We start from the raw sequence: 16735 nt of genomic DNA on the forward strand, positions 1-16735 counted from the left end.
GGCACAGAATCTTTTCCATTTGTCAGCATAAGATTGTCTAGTACTAGGCCTTCTCGCCTGCAAGATGATATCCATCACAGGTTTGCTAAGGGATGATAAGGGTGAATGTAAGTGAATGGCCAGACTGCAAGGTTCAATGTTGGAAGCTGAGGGTGCAGAATTTGGTTCTCCAGCTGAGACAGCAAGGAAGGGGTCTGAGGCAGGTGCCATGGAGATATTTGTGACACACTGCGCAGGAGTGGGTAGCAGTGTTGGCGTGGCCAGTCTGGAGCAATCAAAATCCTTCTTGGTTTGTCCTGTTTGACTTTTAGCAGAACTTTGGAAAGCAGAGGCACAGGGGGAAATGCATATACTGTTTTTTCCAGCTGAAGGACAGCACATCCACTTTCCAGGCTTCTTTGTGGGGAGTCCTTGTGCAAAACTTGTCCAACTGGTAGTTCTGGGGGGAGGCAAATAGATCTATGTCTGGGCTCCCCCATTTGCTTGTCAACATGTTGAAAATCCGTGGTTCCAGTTTCCACTCATGTGGGTTCATGAGATGTCTGCTTAGTCCGTCTGCCAGTGTATTCAATTTTCCTGGCAGGAGTTGATCTTGTAGGTGCACTTGGTAGCTCAAGGCTGTGTTCCACAATGCCATGGCTAGTCTGCAAAGGGGGTAAGAATGTGTACCCCCCTGCTTGTTTATGTACCAGTACCACATAACCATGGTGTTGTCCGTCTTTACCATTAGTTGTCCTGGAAGAATGTAGTCCTTGAAGGCTGTCAGAGCATTCTGTACAGCTAACATTTCTTTTTGATTGATATGTAGGTGCATTTGATTTGGGTTCCATTTGCCCTGAATGCACTTCTCTGTCAGGTGAGCCCCCCATGCATAGCCTGATGCATCTGTAGTTAGGGTTTGGGCGGCAGGGGGTGGTGTGAATGGCAGTCCCTTGTTTTGGTGGCAGGCCTCTGCCCACCATAGGAATTTCAGGTGTAGGCAAGGTATGATAGGAATCATTGTTTCCAGGCTGTGACAATGTTGACTCCATAGACTTTTTGAATACCACTGTAGTTTCCTCATATGCAGTCTTGCATATGGAAGTAGAAGAATGCAGGAGGCCATGAACCCCAAGGCTTGTAGTATTTGTCTTGTGGATAGCAGTGTTTTTGTGGCCACTTGTTTCAAGTAAGTTACCAAATGAATTTGCTTCTGTGGCATGAGGAAAGCCATCTGGGCAGTTGTATTCAAGCTTGCACCCAGGAATGTAATCTGTTGAGAGGGTGCCAGTTGTGTTTTCTTTTCGTTTATGGTGTACCCCAGACAAGTTAGAACCCTTTTTACAAATGCCAGATGATTTAGAAGTATGGATATATTTGAATAGTTCTTTGCCTGCAAAATGCAATAACTGGAGCCAGGCACTTTGTGAATACCCTGGGTGCAGTAGATAAGCCAAAGGGCAGTGCAGAGAATTGATAATGCAAGTAGCCTGCTTTGAAGCATAGGTATCTTCTGCAAGATTCCCTGATTGGGATGTGCAGGTATGCTTCTTTTAAATCTAGAGTTGCCAACCAGGCATCTTTGCCTAGCATAGGAAGTAACTGATGAAGAGTCAGCATCTTGAATTTTGGAATGTCCATAAAGGTGTTTAGAGAAGACAGGTCCAGAATTGGATGCCATGATTTGTCTTTTCTGGGTACCAGAAAAGGCCTGGAATAGAAACCTTGTCCCTTTTCCTCTTCTGATACCGGTTGAATAGTCCCCATGTTTAAGAGGGAAAGTACTTGTTTTTGAGCCTCTGCCCACTGATTTGGGGGCAGGTCTGGCCACCCATTTGGTGTTGGCAATGTGTGGAAATGAAATCTGTATCCCTGGGACACTATATTTAAAACCCATTTGTCCTGGGTTATGAGTTCCCAGTTCTTTGCATGAAGAGCAATCTTTCCCCCCAAAGGGGTGGCTGAAAGGTAAGTGCTTGGTAATTTTAAAATGAAGTAATTGAGACTGTTTACCATAGGGAGGTGTCTTGTTATTTCCAGATTTGGAAGTGGTGGCCCCCCATTGCTTAGTTCTGAGAGTCCCCTGGGACTGAAACCTGGTGCTTTTGGTGTATCTGGGTTTGGCTTGAGAGGACCTGGAAGGAACTGGAAAAGACCAATTCTTAGTAGACCAGTGCCTACTAAATCTTGGAGGTTGCACTTGTAAGAAAGCTTTAACAGTTTGCATAGATTTAGCTTTGTCTTCCATGTTTTTTAGAACTTCTTCAGCCTTATTGCCAAACAGACGGTCCTGATTTAAAGGAGCATCCAACAATTTTGCTTTAACATGATCGTGCAAATGCTCCTTAAGCCAAGCATGCCTTTTAAGCACAGACCCAGTAACAGCAGCCCTGCAGGAAACCTCTAAAGAATCAAAACCACATTGCAAAGTATTTTTTCCAACTTGTTCAGCAGAATGCAATAAATCCTGTAAATCTTTATTTTCCACACAGTCAGGAATCAACAACATTTTCTGTTTAAGCAGTCCAATAATATGCTGTTGATATTTTAACATATGAAATTGGCAGTTTAAAGCCCTGATTGCCAAGGCTGCAGAAGTATAAACCTTCTTACCCCATCTATCCAGCACCCTGGAGTCTCTATCAGAAGGGGTAGGATTTTTAGCAGTAGAAGCCTTAATGCCCTTGGGCCCCTGAGAAATGTTTTTTGGATCTGCAACAGGATTTTTGAAAAGGAACTTGTGGGACTCAGGAACCCTGTAGCATCTGTCAGGTTTACTAGGAGCCGGAGGCACAGGGGCCATACTGGATTCCGAAAACACATCATCAACAATGTCTAGTACAGGAGGTATAGCCAAAGGCCTATGCTGAGGTAGAAGAAGGAAATCCCTAAGCCTCTTTTTTGAATCAGAAAATTCCTGACTTTCCCAGGGGAAGCAGAGGGAATGGAATCCTCTGCATCAGAATCCTCATAAGTAGGTATGGACAAATCCAGGTCATCAGAAGAGTCAGAAGAAACATAAACCTGATCAGAAAATTCAAAATCAAGCTCAGCCCTATGCCTCTTGGGGGGGGGGGGGGTTGACCACCCCTGATTAGAGTAATTAGATCTTCAGCCATTTTGATCATTTGTTTTTTAGGCATAGGGGTGTGAACATGTGGCCTGGGCGTTGGTTTTTTAGACATAGATCGAGATTTAGGCCTTAATAATGAAGGTGGAGTGGATTTAATATGCAAGTCTGTAGGCCTGAATACACCCTCAGAAGCCGGTGCCTGCACAGCGGCTCTGGACCCATCCAAGGTAGAGACATCCACGGGTTCCATAGGTGAAGCCTCTCGTGGCATACCGGACTCTGAATGGGTCTCAGTAGAGGCCTGCGAATCAGAAGTAGCGGGTATTAGGGGCTGCGAAAGCACCTCACTGAGTACCGGTGAACGGGCTTAGGAGAAGCGTCGTCGGTAATTTTGGTCCTCGGCGGCCTGTCTCTGTCTTTATCTTTGCGCTTTTTCAGAATCCCGGTAGTCAGGTGGCTAACCGATGACATTTCTGGATAATTAAACCGAGAAACAAATATTTAGAGGCAAAAATGTACCGATGACGGATAGTGTGCTGATTAAATAAAGCACAAAACCGACAGCAAGGTACGTCGCAATCAGGGCTTAGGCAAGTAATACAGTACGAATGAAAATCTTTGTGAGGTATTTGCTTTCCACAAGTAATGCAATTAACTTTTACTGACATTGGTAAGGAGCAAGAAAAAGTTTCCCCAACAGGGTACTTAGCTTTAAGTTGAAGACTTTGGTTCTGAAACTCGAAAATGAAAATTTCAGGAGTCGGCCGACCGGCACTTGTGAACTGCTTCTGCTTTGGGCACTGCACGGCAAGAAAGACTGATGTAATGGCGTTGGATGCTTGTTTTATACCTCTGACGACCTGACGTCATGGAAGAAGGGACAGCAACCGACACAGGACCCAAGACTTTGTTAATCAGGCCGACTGAGGGCAACCTGCCAGCAGATTACCCAAATGTAATGACCGCAACAGTGAAACACGAAAAACATCTACATCTAGTTTATTTTAACATGGCTTCTTCACAGGGCCCACAGCAACAGTATCTTTCAATATGGTTAGGAATGGTATTACATCAGTTTATTAAGGAGGAAGATAATCTGACTACAAAATCTAAGGAGGAGGTGCACACGAACCCTGCAGGACAGCTGTATGTTTGGAAAAGATTTGAATGGTGGCTGTGTCACAAATAATTTGAGCAAACACATTTCTACAAGTGGCTGCCATAGTCCTGATTGAAAGACAAGTCAAAGTCCAGTCTAAGTCTTACAAGTCTGAACACAACAGATTACAATACATCTTGTAGTCATCTGGATAAGACCTGCTTAGACACTAGTCTGCCTTGTTTAGTTGGCATGAAAGGTACAAAAAGGTGGCTGAGCTGCCTCAAGTGTTTTTTTTTTTTTCAATGTAGTATCTCCTTTGCCTCAGTCCATCCATAAGGTGTGGGTATCTTACCTTTTGTTCTAAGGTGTGGGGTAAAGTACTGGTAACTGAATGTTCTGATTCAAGGATAACTCTTGATATCCACTTGAAGCCTGAAGAATGGGTTGTTTTTAAGTGCCATCCTATCTCTGTGGAATAATCCCTAAGGCTGTTTGCTTATTATGGCCTGTAAATCTGAAATTCACATTGCTCAGGTAAAGGTAACCAAATACGAGGTCTATCAAGAAATGTAAGTACTTTTACTACAGATGATATGCTCACTGGCTCAAAGGATGTCAGAGTTATTTTTTCTACTACAAAATTCAAACCTCAAGGAGAAGGAACTGGTTCCTCAAAGGGTGCCAAACAGGGGACACCTTTAAGGAACTGCTTAAGTATGGGGATAGACATGAAAGAGGTACACAAGCAGAGGGACTTCACTAACTGACAAGTGGACTTTGAGGTATAGGCCAGACCCATGGCAAAGAGCCCCATCATGTACAGCAGGACTTCTGAAACTGAGGCTGCTGTAGACACTACACCATTAGACTGAGAAGCAGTCCATTTTGTTTAAGGAGATTTCCTAGTAGTGGGTGTTTGGGTCTTTTGCAGTTTGTGTTATCAATTAGTGGGAAAGCTGCACCTCAGTGAGGTCAGCTTCTGTAACACTCCTTTGGTTTCAATGGACAAGAGTTCTCCATTGGTCAGTAAGTAAATTACAGGAAGTTGTCAATTGCCTGGGTTCCCATTGCTCATCTACACCAGAAGGGAAAACTAGGATTGCCTTTGCTAGAAAATGACTATCAGTATGAGGTTTGCCCCATTCTCTCCCCCATCCTGTCTTGCTTTTGAATCTTTTTAAAATTTTCTTTAACTTTTTAGCTTCTGGTATTTAGGCCCTGCATTTGAGCAGGTTTCTGCTTGTTTGCGCATTGCACAGCAATGCTCACTGCCTCGCAATTGTGTCTCAAAGCTGGACAGTTAAAGTCAACTATTTTTCTTTTAGATACTACTGCAGCACATCTTTAGTGCTTTCCCAGTCAAAGAAATACTGCTAGTGAGCTGTAACCTATTAACCACCAGCAAAAAAAAAAAAATGAAATAAAATAAAATAAAATAAAACCCCAGGCAGAAATATCCAGCCACTGAGCTCCTCCATCAATGATTCTGAAAATCCACCTCTAGTGACAACAGTCTTTGACCTAGCATTATGGACAGTTGGACTATCTTTGTTTCTCCTGCCAGCCTTGTTGACTTCGGTCTCTTGAGGCAGTGTAGCAATTGCCTCATGCACACCAACAGCTCTCTACTAATAACTCACTCTAGTACAGAGTGTGAGAGATGTATCTACACTAAGAATCTTGAATCCATGCTCTCTCACACTCAAAAACAGTAACATGTCAACTCACCCATCACTACATATGCACATAGTACCATTACTCATACACATAGTACACATCAAACACAAAAATCTACATATGTGGATGTTCTCTCAAAAAACTTACCTAAACACCAGAGACCTCCAAAACACAAGACTGCTACAACTAACACAGTTCCCACAGCACCCATGACACATAGCAACACCAGTGTCTCACCCACAAAGCCCATAAGGTGAAACACTCAAAAAACAAATGTTCTTGTCATTGGAGACTCAGTAGCGAGACACACAGACATCTCACTCACCAGGCTGGACAAGGAGAAAGTCACAGTCAGCTGCCTATCCTGTGCCAGGATTTCTCAAATCATGCATGCACTCAGGTCTCTCAGCAACAAGTACCATTACGACTCTGTCATAGTATATGTTGGTGTTAATGACCTGAGACGTACCTCACTGGACTATATGAAGACAGACATGTCTGAACTCTCCTGAGTATGTGTCCCAGGCAGGACATGTATGTCCCTATCCTTGAGCAGCACACTACCCTCACCTAGAATGATGCCACAGTATAAACAAAATGATTTATTTCAATAATTGGCTTAGTTTTTGGTGTTATTTAAAGGAGATCCAGTTCCTGTAAGTCTGGGATGCCATGGTTGACAAACCTTTCTGATTTGCCAGAGATGGTTTGCAACTGGCACCTCTAGGCTTTCTGCTGCTGGCAAAGCCTCTTGCTTCCTCCATAGTGCTTTTTTTTAGGCAAGGTCTCAAAAACAACATTACTGACGTGAACTTAGCCAACTAGAACAAAATAAGGGTCATGCTGCTAAATGCTAGGAGCTTAAACCAAAAACTGCACTCCCTGTAGATGCCTGTGCAGTCACAGAAACCTGGTTCAAGGCCTCAGAGATTACTCCAGCCTTGCAAGGCTACAATGCCTTCCACACCACTAGACTACAAAATGAATGTGTGAAAACCAAAGGAGGTGGTGTTTCTAACTATATTAGAGATGAATTCACCTCCCATCTAGTTAGACTGGACAACTCCATGGAGTTACTCCAAGTCCAGGTTACAGTGGGTAAGACCACCACTCAAGTCATAGACAGTTATAGATCCCCGTCCATGGGTCATGTCACCTCTGAAGCCTAGTTGACTAAACTTGAGGCAATCCAAAACACTCTGGTTATGGGGGACTTCAATAATCCCACCATCAACTAGGAAAACTACACTAGCCCCAACTCACTAAAGCCCTGGAACAAATTGTTCATACCCATACAAGAGGAACAAACATTCTAGATCTGGTCCTCACTAACATGTCAAACAGATACACTGCTGCAACTGCTGAGCACTCATTAGTTAAATCTGACCACAAAACAATCACCTTCGAGCTTGCACTAATACCAGACTCACAAATGGTGAAATCAGACTATACCCTCTTAGGCGAAGGTATAAATGCATTCCCAGCCCCGCCCCAAGCTGGAAGTGGTAACTATGCAAAAGCTTACTCTAAAGCCCTGTACAATCACTTGCATAAGTGCATAAACTTGGCTGCACCAAAAAGAATCAAAGCTAGAGCCCCAAGAGAAAACAAGCTGCCGTGGTCAACATCCAGCATCAACAAACTTTAGAACACACTCAAAAGGTTACTGTCCAATAAAACAAAGGCAAGGTCCCAACAATGGAAAAGCAACCTCCTCAGCCTCAACAGGCAAATAAGATAACTTGTCAAATCCTGTAAGGGTTCCTTTGAGAAAAACTTAGCAAGTACAGCCAAGGATAACCATAAGGCCTTTTACACCTATGTACATAACCAACGGTATCATGCAAACTGACCCCACAGAGATAGCAAACCTGGTACCGGACAGATATGGTGAAAACTTCACCCCATTATCATCTCCTAACGTATAATAAACGTTCCCACAAACCCCCCCCACCCCCACCCTACATATCTGAAGAGCAGGCCCTCAAAGTCTTGTCCAAGGCAAAAAACACAGCCTCTATGGGACCAGACGACATCTCAAGTTGTCTTCTAAACAAGCTAAAACATGAACTAGCATCACCATTAAATATCCTTTTCAATCACAGAATGGAGAGGGGCAGAAGTGGGATCATGATACAGTCACCATTAGGAAGGGCTTTCTAAGCTTGGGTGAAAAAGATACTTCCCTTTTCTTTGTTCTCCAGCCTGCTCCACATTCTTCCTCTTGATTTCTATTCAAGTTTGAATTGTTCTAACCAAGTTTGTTTTCTTTAAAATGGCCACTGTTTAGTACGGTAAGTCCTACTCCATTTTGGAACTGGGTAAACAGCAGCTTGACTGGCTGCATGGTCATCCCTTTTCCTCAAGCCTTTTAAATATCTCTTGTGAAGGAGCCTTAACTGTAATGCCTTTTCCACCCTGTCAAATTCAAATCTGCTAGGTGACAGGGTAGTTTTGCTCAACACAAGACATTTGAGATGAAAAATGCCTGACTTTTAAACTTTCCTTTGGCTGGACATGCCATCTATAAAGTCCGGTTCTAACTCACAGAATAAAATCCTTCAGTTCTGAAGTTTACCACCTACTACTTGTTTAGTATAATAGTGATGATGGAGTACATATGCATATTTATTAGAGATCTCACACCTGCATATCATCCCAAATGACCTCAGCCTTGACTTAGAACAGGTCCAAATCATTCTCAAGAAAACATATTTTTAGTGTATTGGTAATTAGAGTTCCCTCTCTAGGTTTCTGGACAATCATAGCGAATAAATAATGCTTCCACAGCCAAAAGTCAGAATAATCACATTTGTGTGAGGAGATTTTAATTACCAACTGGTCAGCCTACACATTCAGGAATTGCTGCTTCTAGGCCTTTCTTAATATCTTCAACTATCTCTGACCAAATAGTTACTCTTTTTATTAGAGGCTCAAACCTCTTAGACCTTGTGTTGGACTAACTCCGTAGCCCACTGCTTTGCCCTTTCAAGTTACATCATTAATCAATCGTCTTCTGCAGCAACACCAGCCTCCTAGTCCCAGTAATTACATTCAGGGACTGCAGCAAAACCAGCCTAGTAGAGCTTATCGACCTTTTCAAAAACTATAAATGATACAACTACCCACAGGTATTTGCATACTGATTTATCAGGCCTAACCAAGGAACCTGATGGCATATTACGTCACTGTATAGAGAAAACTATCCACGTGTAACAAGCAAAATAAAAAATGCATCAAATGTCCAATCTGGAGCGGTTACAAAATATATATAAAAAAACTGCAAGCTCCTACCTTTCCATAAATCTTGTCCCCTCCAACTGATAATGTAAACCATAACCAATTTAGTAAGTAACTCAAGGCTACCTACAAGGACAAGACAGTCATCAAAACTAAGGACAACTATAACACATTTTTAGCTATGAATACAAAATCCATAATAATGTCCTGCAATGTCCTGAACGCATTGCCAACATTTTGATTAACAAGTCTAGTTTCACTCCACCTCCTAAACAATCAGATCCAAAATAAAGAAAAGTAACACCTCCATGGAGCCATACAACATACCTGTCCCTTCTTCCATGACATCAGGTCGTCACAGGTATAAAACATGCAGCCGACACCATTACATCAGTTTTTCTTGCCCCAGATGTCAGGTGCTCAATGGGGAGCAATTAAATATAAAAGTACAATGATATACCTCCAACAAAAAGCAAATACACCAAAAAGGCTTTTAAGCATAGTAAAGGAAAGTAGAGGTATAGCCAAAAGAAGTTAGGGGGCTGGAGGGAGGGTAACTAGGACTTCAACAGTGAATACACCTGAACATCTGCATTTATGGTAAGTGTACACAATTGTACTATGTTCTTCATGTTTCACTGTTGCAGTCATTACATTTGGGTAGATTCCCAAAGCTATGGTTGGGAGGAGGAATTTAGATAGCTTTAGGACCAGCTATAAGGCCCTGCAAGACTGAAGTGGCAAAGCCAGCTCTGGATTTAGAGAAAATTGGCAAATGATAATGCTTGGTAAAGTATGCACAGAACTCCAGGTAGCAACTTCTAGGATGTCCTTGTTAGGGACGACTCTGAGAAAGACTGTAGAGGTAGATGCAGCCCTGGTGGAGTGAGGTCTGATCCCCTGGGCGATAGGTTTTCCATGGTGCTTATAGCAAAAATGAATGCAATGGCCTATCCATTTAGAAATGGTTAGCTTTGGAATAGCCTTCCCCTCTGCCCCTGCAGCAAATGCCACCAGCAGTTGTTCAGATTTCCTTTGAGGTTTAGTCCTGTCCAAGCAGAACCTAAGTTGTCTGTGCACATCTAAGGAATGCAGTATTTGTTCCCCTTTGTTCTGTGGATTGGGAAAGAAGGTTGGCAAATAAATAGACTGATTAAGAGCCACACTAGATACCACCTTGGGCATGAAGGATGGATTGGTTCAGGGGGACATCCTGTCCGCATGAAAGATGATGAAGGGCTCCACTGCCATAAGGGCCTGTAATTCAGATACCCTTCTAGCTGAAGTGATTGCTAAAAGGAAAGCTGTTTTCCAAGAAAGAAATTTTAAGTCTGCAGTAGCAGCTGGCTCGAAAGGAGGTGTGAGTTTCTCCAAGAGAAAATTAAGGTCCCAGGCTGGGGTTGGAGCTCTCCTGGGTGGTCTCAAATTTTTGGACCCTCTGAGGAATTGCTTGAGCAGTGGATGAGAGAAGATGGGAGGTTCTGTGTTATAATGGCTGAGGCATGGATTTTAATGGAGGAAAAAGACAGGCCCTTGTGAAGCATCTCAGTTAAGTATTGTAAAATCTGAGGTAAACTGGGCACTGCTGTGCTCATCCCTTGAGATTGGTTCCAGGCACAGAATCTTTTCCATTTTTCAGCATAAGATTTTCTAGTACTAGGCCTCCGTGCCTCTAAAATGATATCCATCACAGGTTTACTGAGGGATGGTAGAGGAGAGATTATGTAATTAGCCAGGCTGCAAGGTTCAGTGCTAGAAGCTGATGGTGCAGAATCTGGTTCTCCAGCTGAGACAACAGGAAAGAAGTCTGAGGCAGGTGCCATGGGGATAACCATGACACACTGCGCAGGAGGGGGTACCAGTGTTGGTGTGGCCAGTCTGGAGCAATCAGAATCATCCTTGGTTTGTCCTGTTTGATTTTTAGTAGTACTTTGGAGAGCAGAGGCAGAGGGAGGAAGGCATAGACTGATAGGTTTTTCCAGCTGAAGGACAGAGCATCCACTTTCCAGGCTTGCTTGTGGGGAGTCCTTGTGAAAAACTTGTCCAATTGGTACTTCTGTGGAGAGGCAAACAGGTCTACATCTGGGCTCCCCCATTTGCTTGTCAACATGTTGAAAATCCTTGGTTCCAGTTTCCACTAGTGTGGGTCCATGAGGTTTCTGCTTAGTCCGTCTGCCAGTGTATTTAATTTTCCTGGCAGGAATTGAGCTTGTAGGTGCACTTGGTAGCTAAAGGCTGTGTTCCACAATGCCATGGCTAGTCTGCAGAGGGTGCTTGTTTATGCAACAAATAACAGTGGTGTTGTCCATCTTTACCATAAGTAGTCCTTGAAGGCTGTCAGAGCATTCTGTACAGCTAACATTTCTTTTTGATTTATATGCAGGTGCATTTGACTTGGGTTCCATTTGCCCTGAATGCACTTCCCTGCCAGGTGAGCCCCCCATGCATAGTCTGATGCATCTGTTGTTAGGGTTTGGGCGGCAGGGGGTGGTGTGAAAGGTAGTCCCTTGTTTTGGTGGCAGGCCTCAGCCCATCAAAGCAAGGTATGATAGGAATCATTGCTTCTAGATCCTGAGAATTTTGACACCATAGGCTTTTTAGATACCACTGTAGTTTCCTCATATACAGTCTTGCTTATGGAATTTGAAGAATACAGGAGGCCATGAACCTCAAGGCTTGCAGTATTTGTCTTGCAGATAGCAGGGTTTTTGTGGCCACTTGTTTGAAATACGTTGTCAAATGAATTTATTTCTCTGGCGTGAGGTAAGCCATCTGGGAAGTTGTATTCAAGGAATATAATTTGTCGACAGAGTACCAGGTGTGACTTATTTTCTTTTATGGTGTACCCCAGACAAGTTAGAACCCTTTGTACAAAGGCCAGATGATTCAAAAGTATGTCCTGGCTTTCTGCCTGAATTAGGTATGGGTATATTTGAATATTTCTTTGCCTGCAAAATGCAATAAATATGGAGCTAGGCACTTTGTGAATACCCTGGGTACAGTAGAACAGCCAAAGGGCAGTGCAGAGAACTGATAGTGCGGGTAACTTCTGCAAGATTCCCTGATTGGGATAAATCTAGTGTTGCCAACAAGGCATCCTTGCCTAGGTGTTTAGAGTAGATATGTTTAGGATAGGACGCAATGAATTGTCTGTTCTGGGTACCATGAAAAGTCTTGAGTAGAGACATTGTCTCTTTTCCACTTCTGGTACCAGTTAAATAGCCCACATGTAGGTCTGGCCACCTGTTTGGTGATGGCAACATGTGGAAGTGAAATCTGCATCCATGGGACACTATATTTAAAACAAATTTGTCCTGGATAATGAGTTCCCAGTTCTTTGCATGAACAGCAATCTTTCCCCCCAAAGGGGCAGTCAGTTGATAAGTGCTTGGAAATTTTAAACGGAAGTCACTGAAACAGTTTTGCATAGAGGACTCCCAGATTTGAAGTGGAGGCCCCCACTGTGGGACTGAAACCTGGGGCTTTTGCTGTGATTGGGTTTGGCTTGAAAAGACCTGGAAGGGGCTGGGAAGGACGAAATCTTTAACAGTTTGCATAGATTTAGCTTTATCTTCCATCTTTTAAGAACTTCCTCAGTCTTGTAGCATCCAACAATTTAGCTTCAACATGATCAGGCAAAGATTGCTCCTTTAGCCAAGCATGCTTTCTGTGCAAGAGGCCTCTAATGAATCAAAGTCTCTTATCAGAAGGGTTGACCAAACTGGAGATAATCCAAATTTTATCAAACACTCTGGTTATGGGGGACTTCAATAATCCCACCATCAACTAGGAAACCTACACTAGCCCTAACTCACTAAAGCCCTGGAACAAATTGTTCATACCCATACAAGAGGAACAAACATTCTAGATCTGGTCCTCACTACCATGTCAAACAAATACACTGCTGCAACTGCTGGGCACTCATTAGTTAAATCTGACCACAAAACAATCACCTTCGAGCTTGCACTAACACCAGACTCACAAATGGTGAAATCAGACTAAGCCCTCTTAGGCGAAGGTATAAATGCATTCCAAGCCCCGCCCCAAGCTGGAAGTGGTAACTATGCAAAAGCTTACTCTAAAGTCCTGTACAATCACTTGCATAAGTGTATAAACTTGGCTGCACCAAAAAGAATCAAAGCTAGAGCCCCAAGATAAAACAAGCTGCCATGGTCGACATCCAGCATCAACAAACTTTAGAACACACTCAAAAGGTTACTGTCCAATAAAACAAAGGCAAGGTCCCAACAATGGAAAAGCACCCTCCTCAGACTCAACAGGCAAATAAGATAACTTGTCAAATCCTGTAAGGGTTCCTTTGAGAAAAACTTAGCAAGTACAGCCAAGGATAACCATAAGGCCTTTTACACCTATGTACATAACCAACGGTATCATGCACACTGACCCCACAGAGATAGCAAACCTGGTACCGGACAGATATGGTGAAAACTTCACTCCATTATCATCTCCTAACTTATGATAAACGTTCCCACAAACCCCCCCACCCCCACCCTACATATCTGAAGAGCAGGCCCTCAAAGTCTTGTCCAAGGCAAAAAACACAGCCTCTATGGGACCAGACGACATCTCAAGTTGTCTTCTAAACAAGCTAAAACATGAACTAGCATCACCATTAAATATCCTTTTCAATCACAGAATGGAGAGGGGCAGAAGTGGGATCATGATACAGTCACCATTAGGAAGGGCTTTCTAAGCTTGGGTGAAAAAGATACTTCCCTTTTCTTTGTTCTCCAGCCTGCTCCACATTCTTCCTCTTTGCCACAATTTCTATTCAAACGCCCTTTTTTGTTTGAATTGTTCTAACCAAGTTTGTTTTCTTTAAAATGGCCACTGTTTAGTACGGTAAGTCCTACTCCATTTTGGAACTGGGTAAACAGCAGCTTGACTGGCTGCATGGTCATCCCTTTTCCTCAAGCCTTTTAAATATCTCTTGTGAAGGAGCCTTAATTGTAATGCCTTTTCCACCCTGTCAAATTCAAATCTGCTAGGTGACAGGGTAGTTTTGCTCAACACAAGACATTTGAGATGAAAAATGCCTGACTTTTAAACTTTCCTTTGGCTGGACATGCCATCTATAAAGTCCGGTTCTAACTCACAGAATAAAATCCTTCGGTTCTGAAGTTTACCACCTATTACTTGTTTAGTATAATAGTGATGATGGAGTACATATGCATATTTATTAGAGATCTCACACCTGCATGTCATCCCAAATGACCTCAGCCTTGACTTAGAACAGGTCCAAATCATTCTTAAGAAAACATATTTTTAGTGTATTGGTAATTAGAGTTCCCTCTCTATGTTTCTGGACAATCATAGCGAATAAATAATGCTTCCACAGCCAAAAGTCAGAATAATCACATTTGTGTGAGGAGATTTTAATTACCAACTGGTCAGCCTACACATTCAGGAATTGCTGCTTCTAGGCCTTTCTTAATATCTTCAACTATCTCTGACCAAATAGTTACTCTTTTTATTAGAGGCTCAAACCTCTTAGACCTTGTGTTAGACTAACTCCCTAGCTCACTGCTTTGCCCTTTCAAGTTACATCATTAATCAATCGTCTTCTGCAGCAACACCAGCCTCCCTGGTCCCAGTAATCCATTTAAATTCAGGGACTGCAGCAAAACCAGCCTAGTAGAGTTTATCGACCTTTTCAAAAACTATAAATGATACAACTACCCACAAGTATTTGCATACTGATTTATCAGGCCTAACCAAGGAACCTGATGGCAAATTACGTCATTGTATAGAGAAAACTATCCACATGTGTAACAAGCAAAATAAAAAATGCATCAAATGTCCAATCTGGAGCGGTTACAGTATCAACAAAAAATATATATAAAAAACTGCAAGCTCCTACCTTTCCATAAATCTTGTCTCCTCCAACTGATAATGTAAACCATAACCAATTTAGTAAGTAACTCAAGGCTACCTACAAGGACAAGACAGTCATCAAAACTAAGGACAACTATAACACATTTTTAGCTATGAATACAAAATCCATAATAATGTCATGCAATGTCCTGAACGCATTGCCAACATTTTGATTAACAAGTCTAGTTTCACTCCACCTCCTAAACAATCAGATCCAAAATAAAGAAAAGTAACACCTCCATGGAGCCATACAACATACCCAACTGCGTTGGTTGCTGTCCCTTCTTCCATGACATCAGGTCGTCACAGGTATAAAACATGCAGCCGACACCATTACATCAGTTTTTCTTGCCCCAGATGTCAGGTGCTCCCCTAATGGGGAGCAATTAAATATAAAAGTACAATGATATACCTCCAACAAAAAAGCAAATACACCAAAAAGGCTTTTAAGCATAGTAAAGGAAAGTAGAGGTATAGCCAAAAGAAGTTAGGGGGCTGGAGGGAGGGTAACCAGGACTTCAACAGTGAATACACCCGAACATCTGCATTTATGGTAAGTGTACACAACTGTACTATGTTCTTCATGTTTCACTGTTGCAGTCATTACATTTGGGTAGATTCCCAAAGCTATGGTTGGAAGGAGGAATTTAGATAGCTTTAGGACCAGCTATAAGGCCCTGCAAGACTGAAGTGGCAAAGCCAGCTCTGGATTTAGAGAAAATTGGAAAATGATAATGCTTGGTAAAGTATGCACAGAACTCCATGTAGCAACTTCTAGGATGTCCTTGTTAGGGACGACTCTGAGAAAGGCTGTAGAGGTAGATGCAGCCCTGGTGGAGTGAGGTCTGATCCCCTGGGGGATAGGTTTTCCATGGTGCTTATAGCAAAAATGAATGCAATGGCCTATCCATTTAGAAATGGTTAGCTTTGAAATAGCCTTCCCCTCTGCCCCTGCAGCAAATGCCACCAGCAGTTGTTCAGATTTCCTTTGAGGTTTAGTCCTGTCCAAGCAGAATCTACGTTGTCTGTGCACATCTAAGGAATGCAGTATTTGTTCCCCTTTGTTCTGTGGATTGGGAAAGAAGGTTGGCAAATAAATAGACTGATTAAGAGCCACACTAGATACCACCTTGGGCATGAAGGATGGATTGGTTCAGAGGGACATCCTGTCCGCATGAAAGATGATGAAGGGCTCCACTGCCATAAGGGCCTGTAATTCAGATACCCTTCTAGCTGAAGTGATTGCTAAAAGGAAAGCTGTTTTCCAAGAAATAAATTTTAAGTCTGCAGTAGCAGCTGGCTCAAAAGGAGTGTGAGTTTCTCCAAGAGAAAGTTAAGGTCCCAGGCTGGGGTTGGAGCTCTCCTGGGTGGTCTCAAATTTTTGGACCCTCTGAGGAACTGCTTGAGCAGTGGATGAGAGAAGATGGGAGGTTCTGTGTTATAATGAGCTGAAATGGCTGAGGCATGGATTTTAATGGAGGAAAAAGACAGGCCCTTGTGAAGCATCTCAGTTAAGTATTGTAAAATCTGAGGTAAATTGGGCACTGCTGTGCTCATCCCTTGAGATTGGTTCCAGGCACAGAATCTTTTCCATTTTTTAGCATAAGATTTTCTAGTACTAGGCCTCCGTGCCTCTAAAATGATATCCATCACAGGTTTACTGAGGGATGGTAGAGGAGAGATTATGTAATTAGCCAGGCTGCAAGGTTCAGTGCTAGAAGCTGATGGTGCAGAATCTGGTTCTCCAGCTGAGACAACAGGAAAGGAGT

The 16735-nt window shown here is 42.8% G+C and overlaps 1 protein-coding gene across 11 annotated transcripts in view; it reads right to left on the reverse strand.

Moving 5' to 3' along the window:
* TENM4 (teneurin transmembrane protein 4) overlaps nucleotides 1–16735 on the reverse strand; it is a 4497462-nt gene that overhangs the window by 129663 nt on the left and 4351064 nt on the right. The window lies entirely within an intron of this gene.

This window comes from Protopterus annectens, chromosome 5.part0, assembly GCF_019279795.1.
Source record: "Protopterus annectens isolate FY-2018-M chromosome 5.part0, PAN1.0, whole genome shotgun sequence".
Classification (NCBI taxonomy): Eukaryota; Metazoa; Chordata; order Ceratodontiformes; family Protopteridae; genus Protopterus; species Protopterus annectens.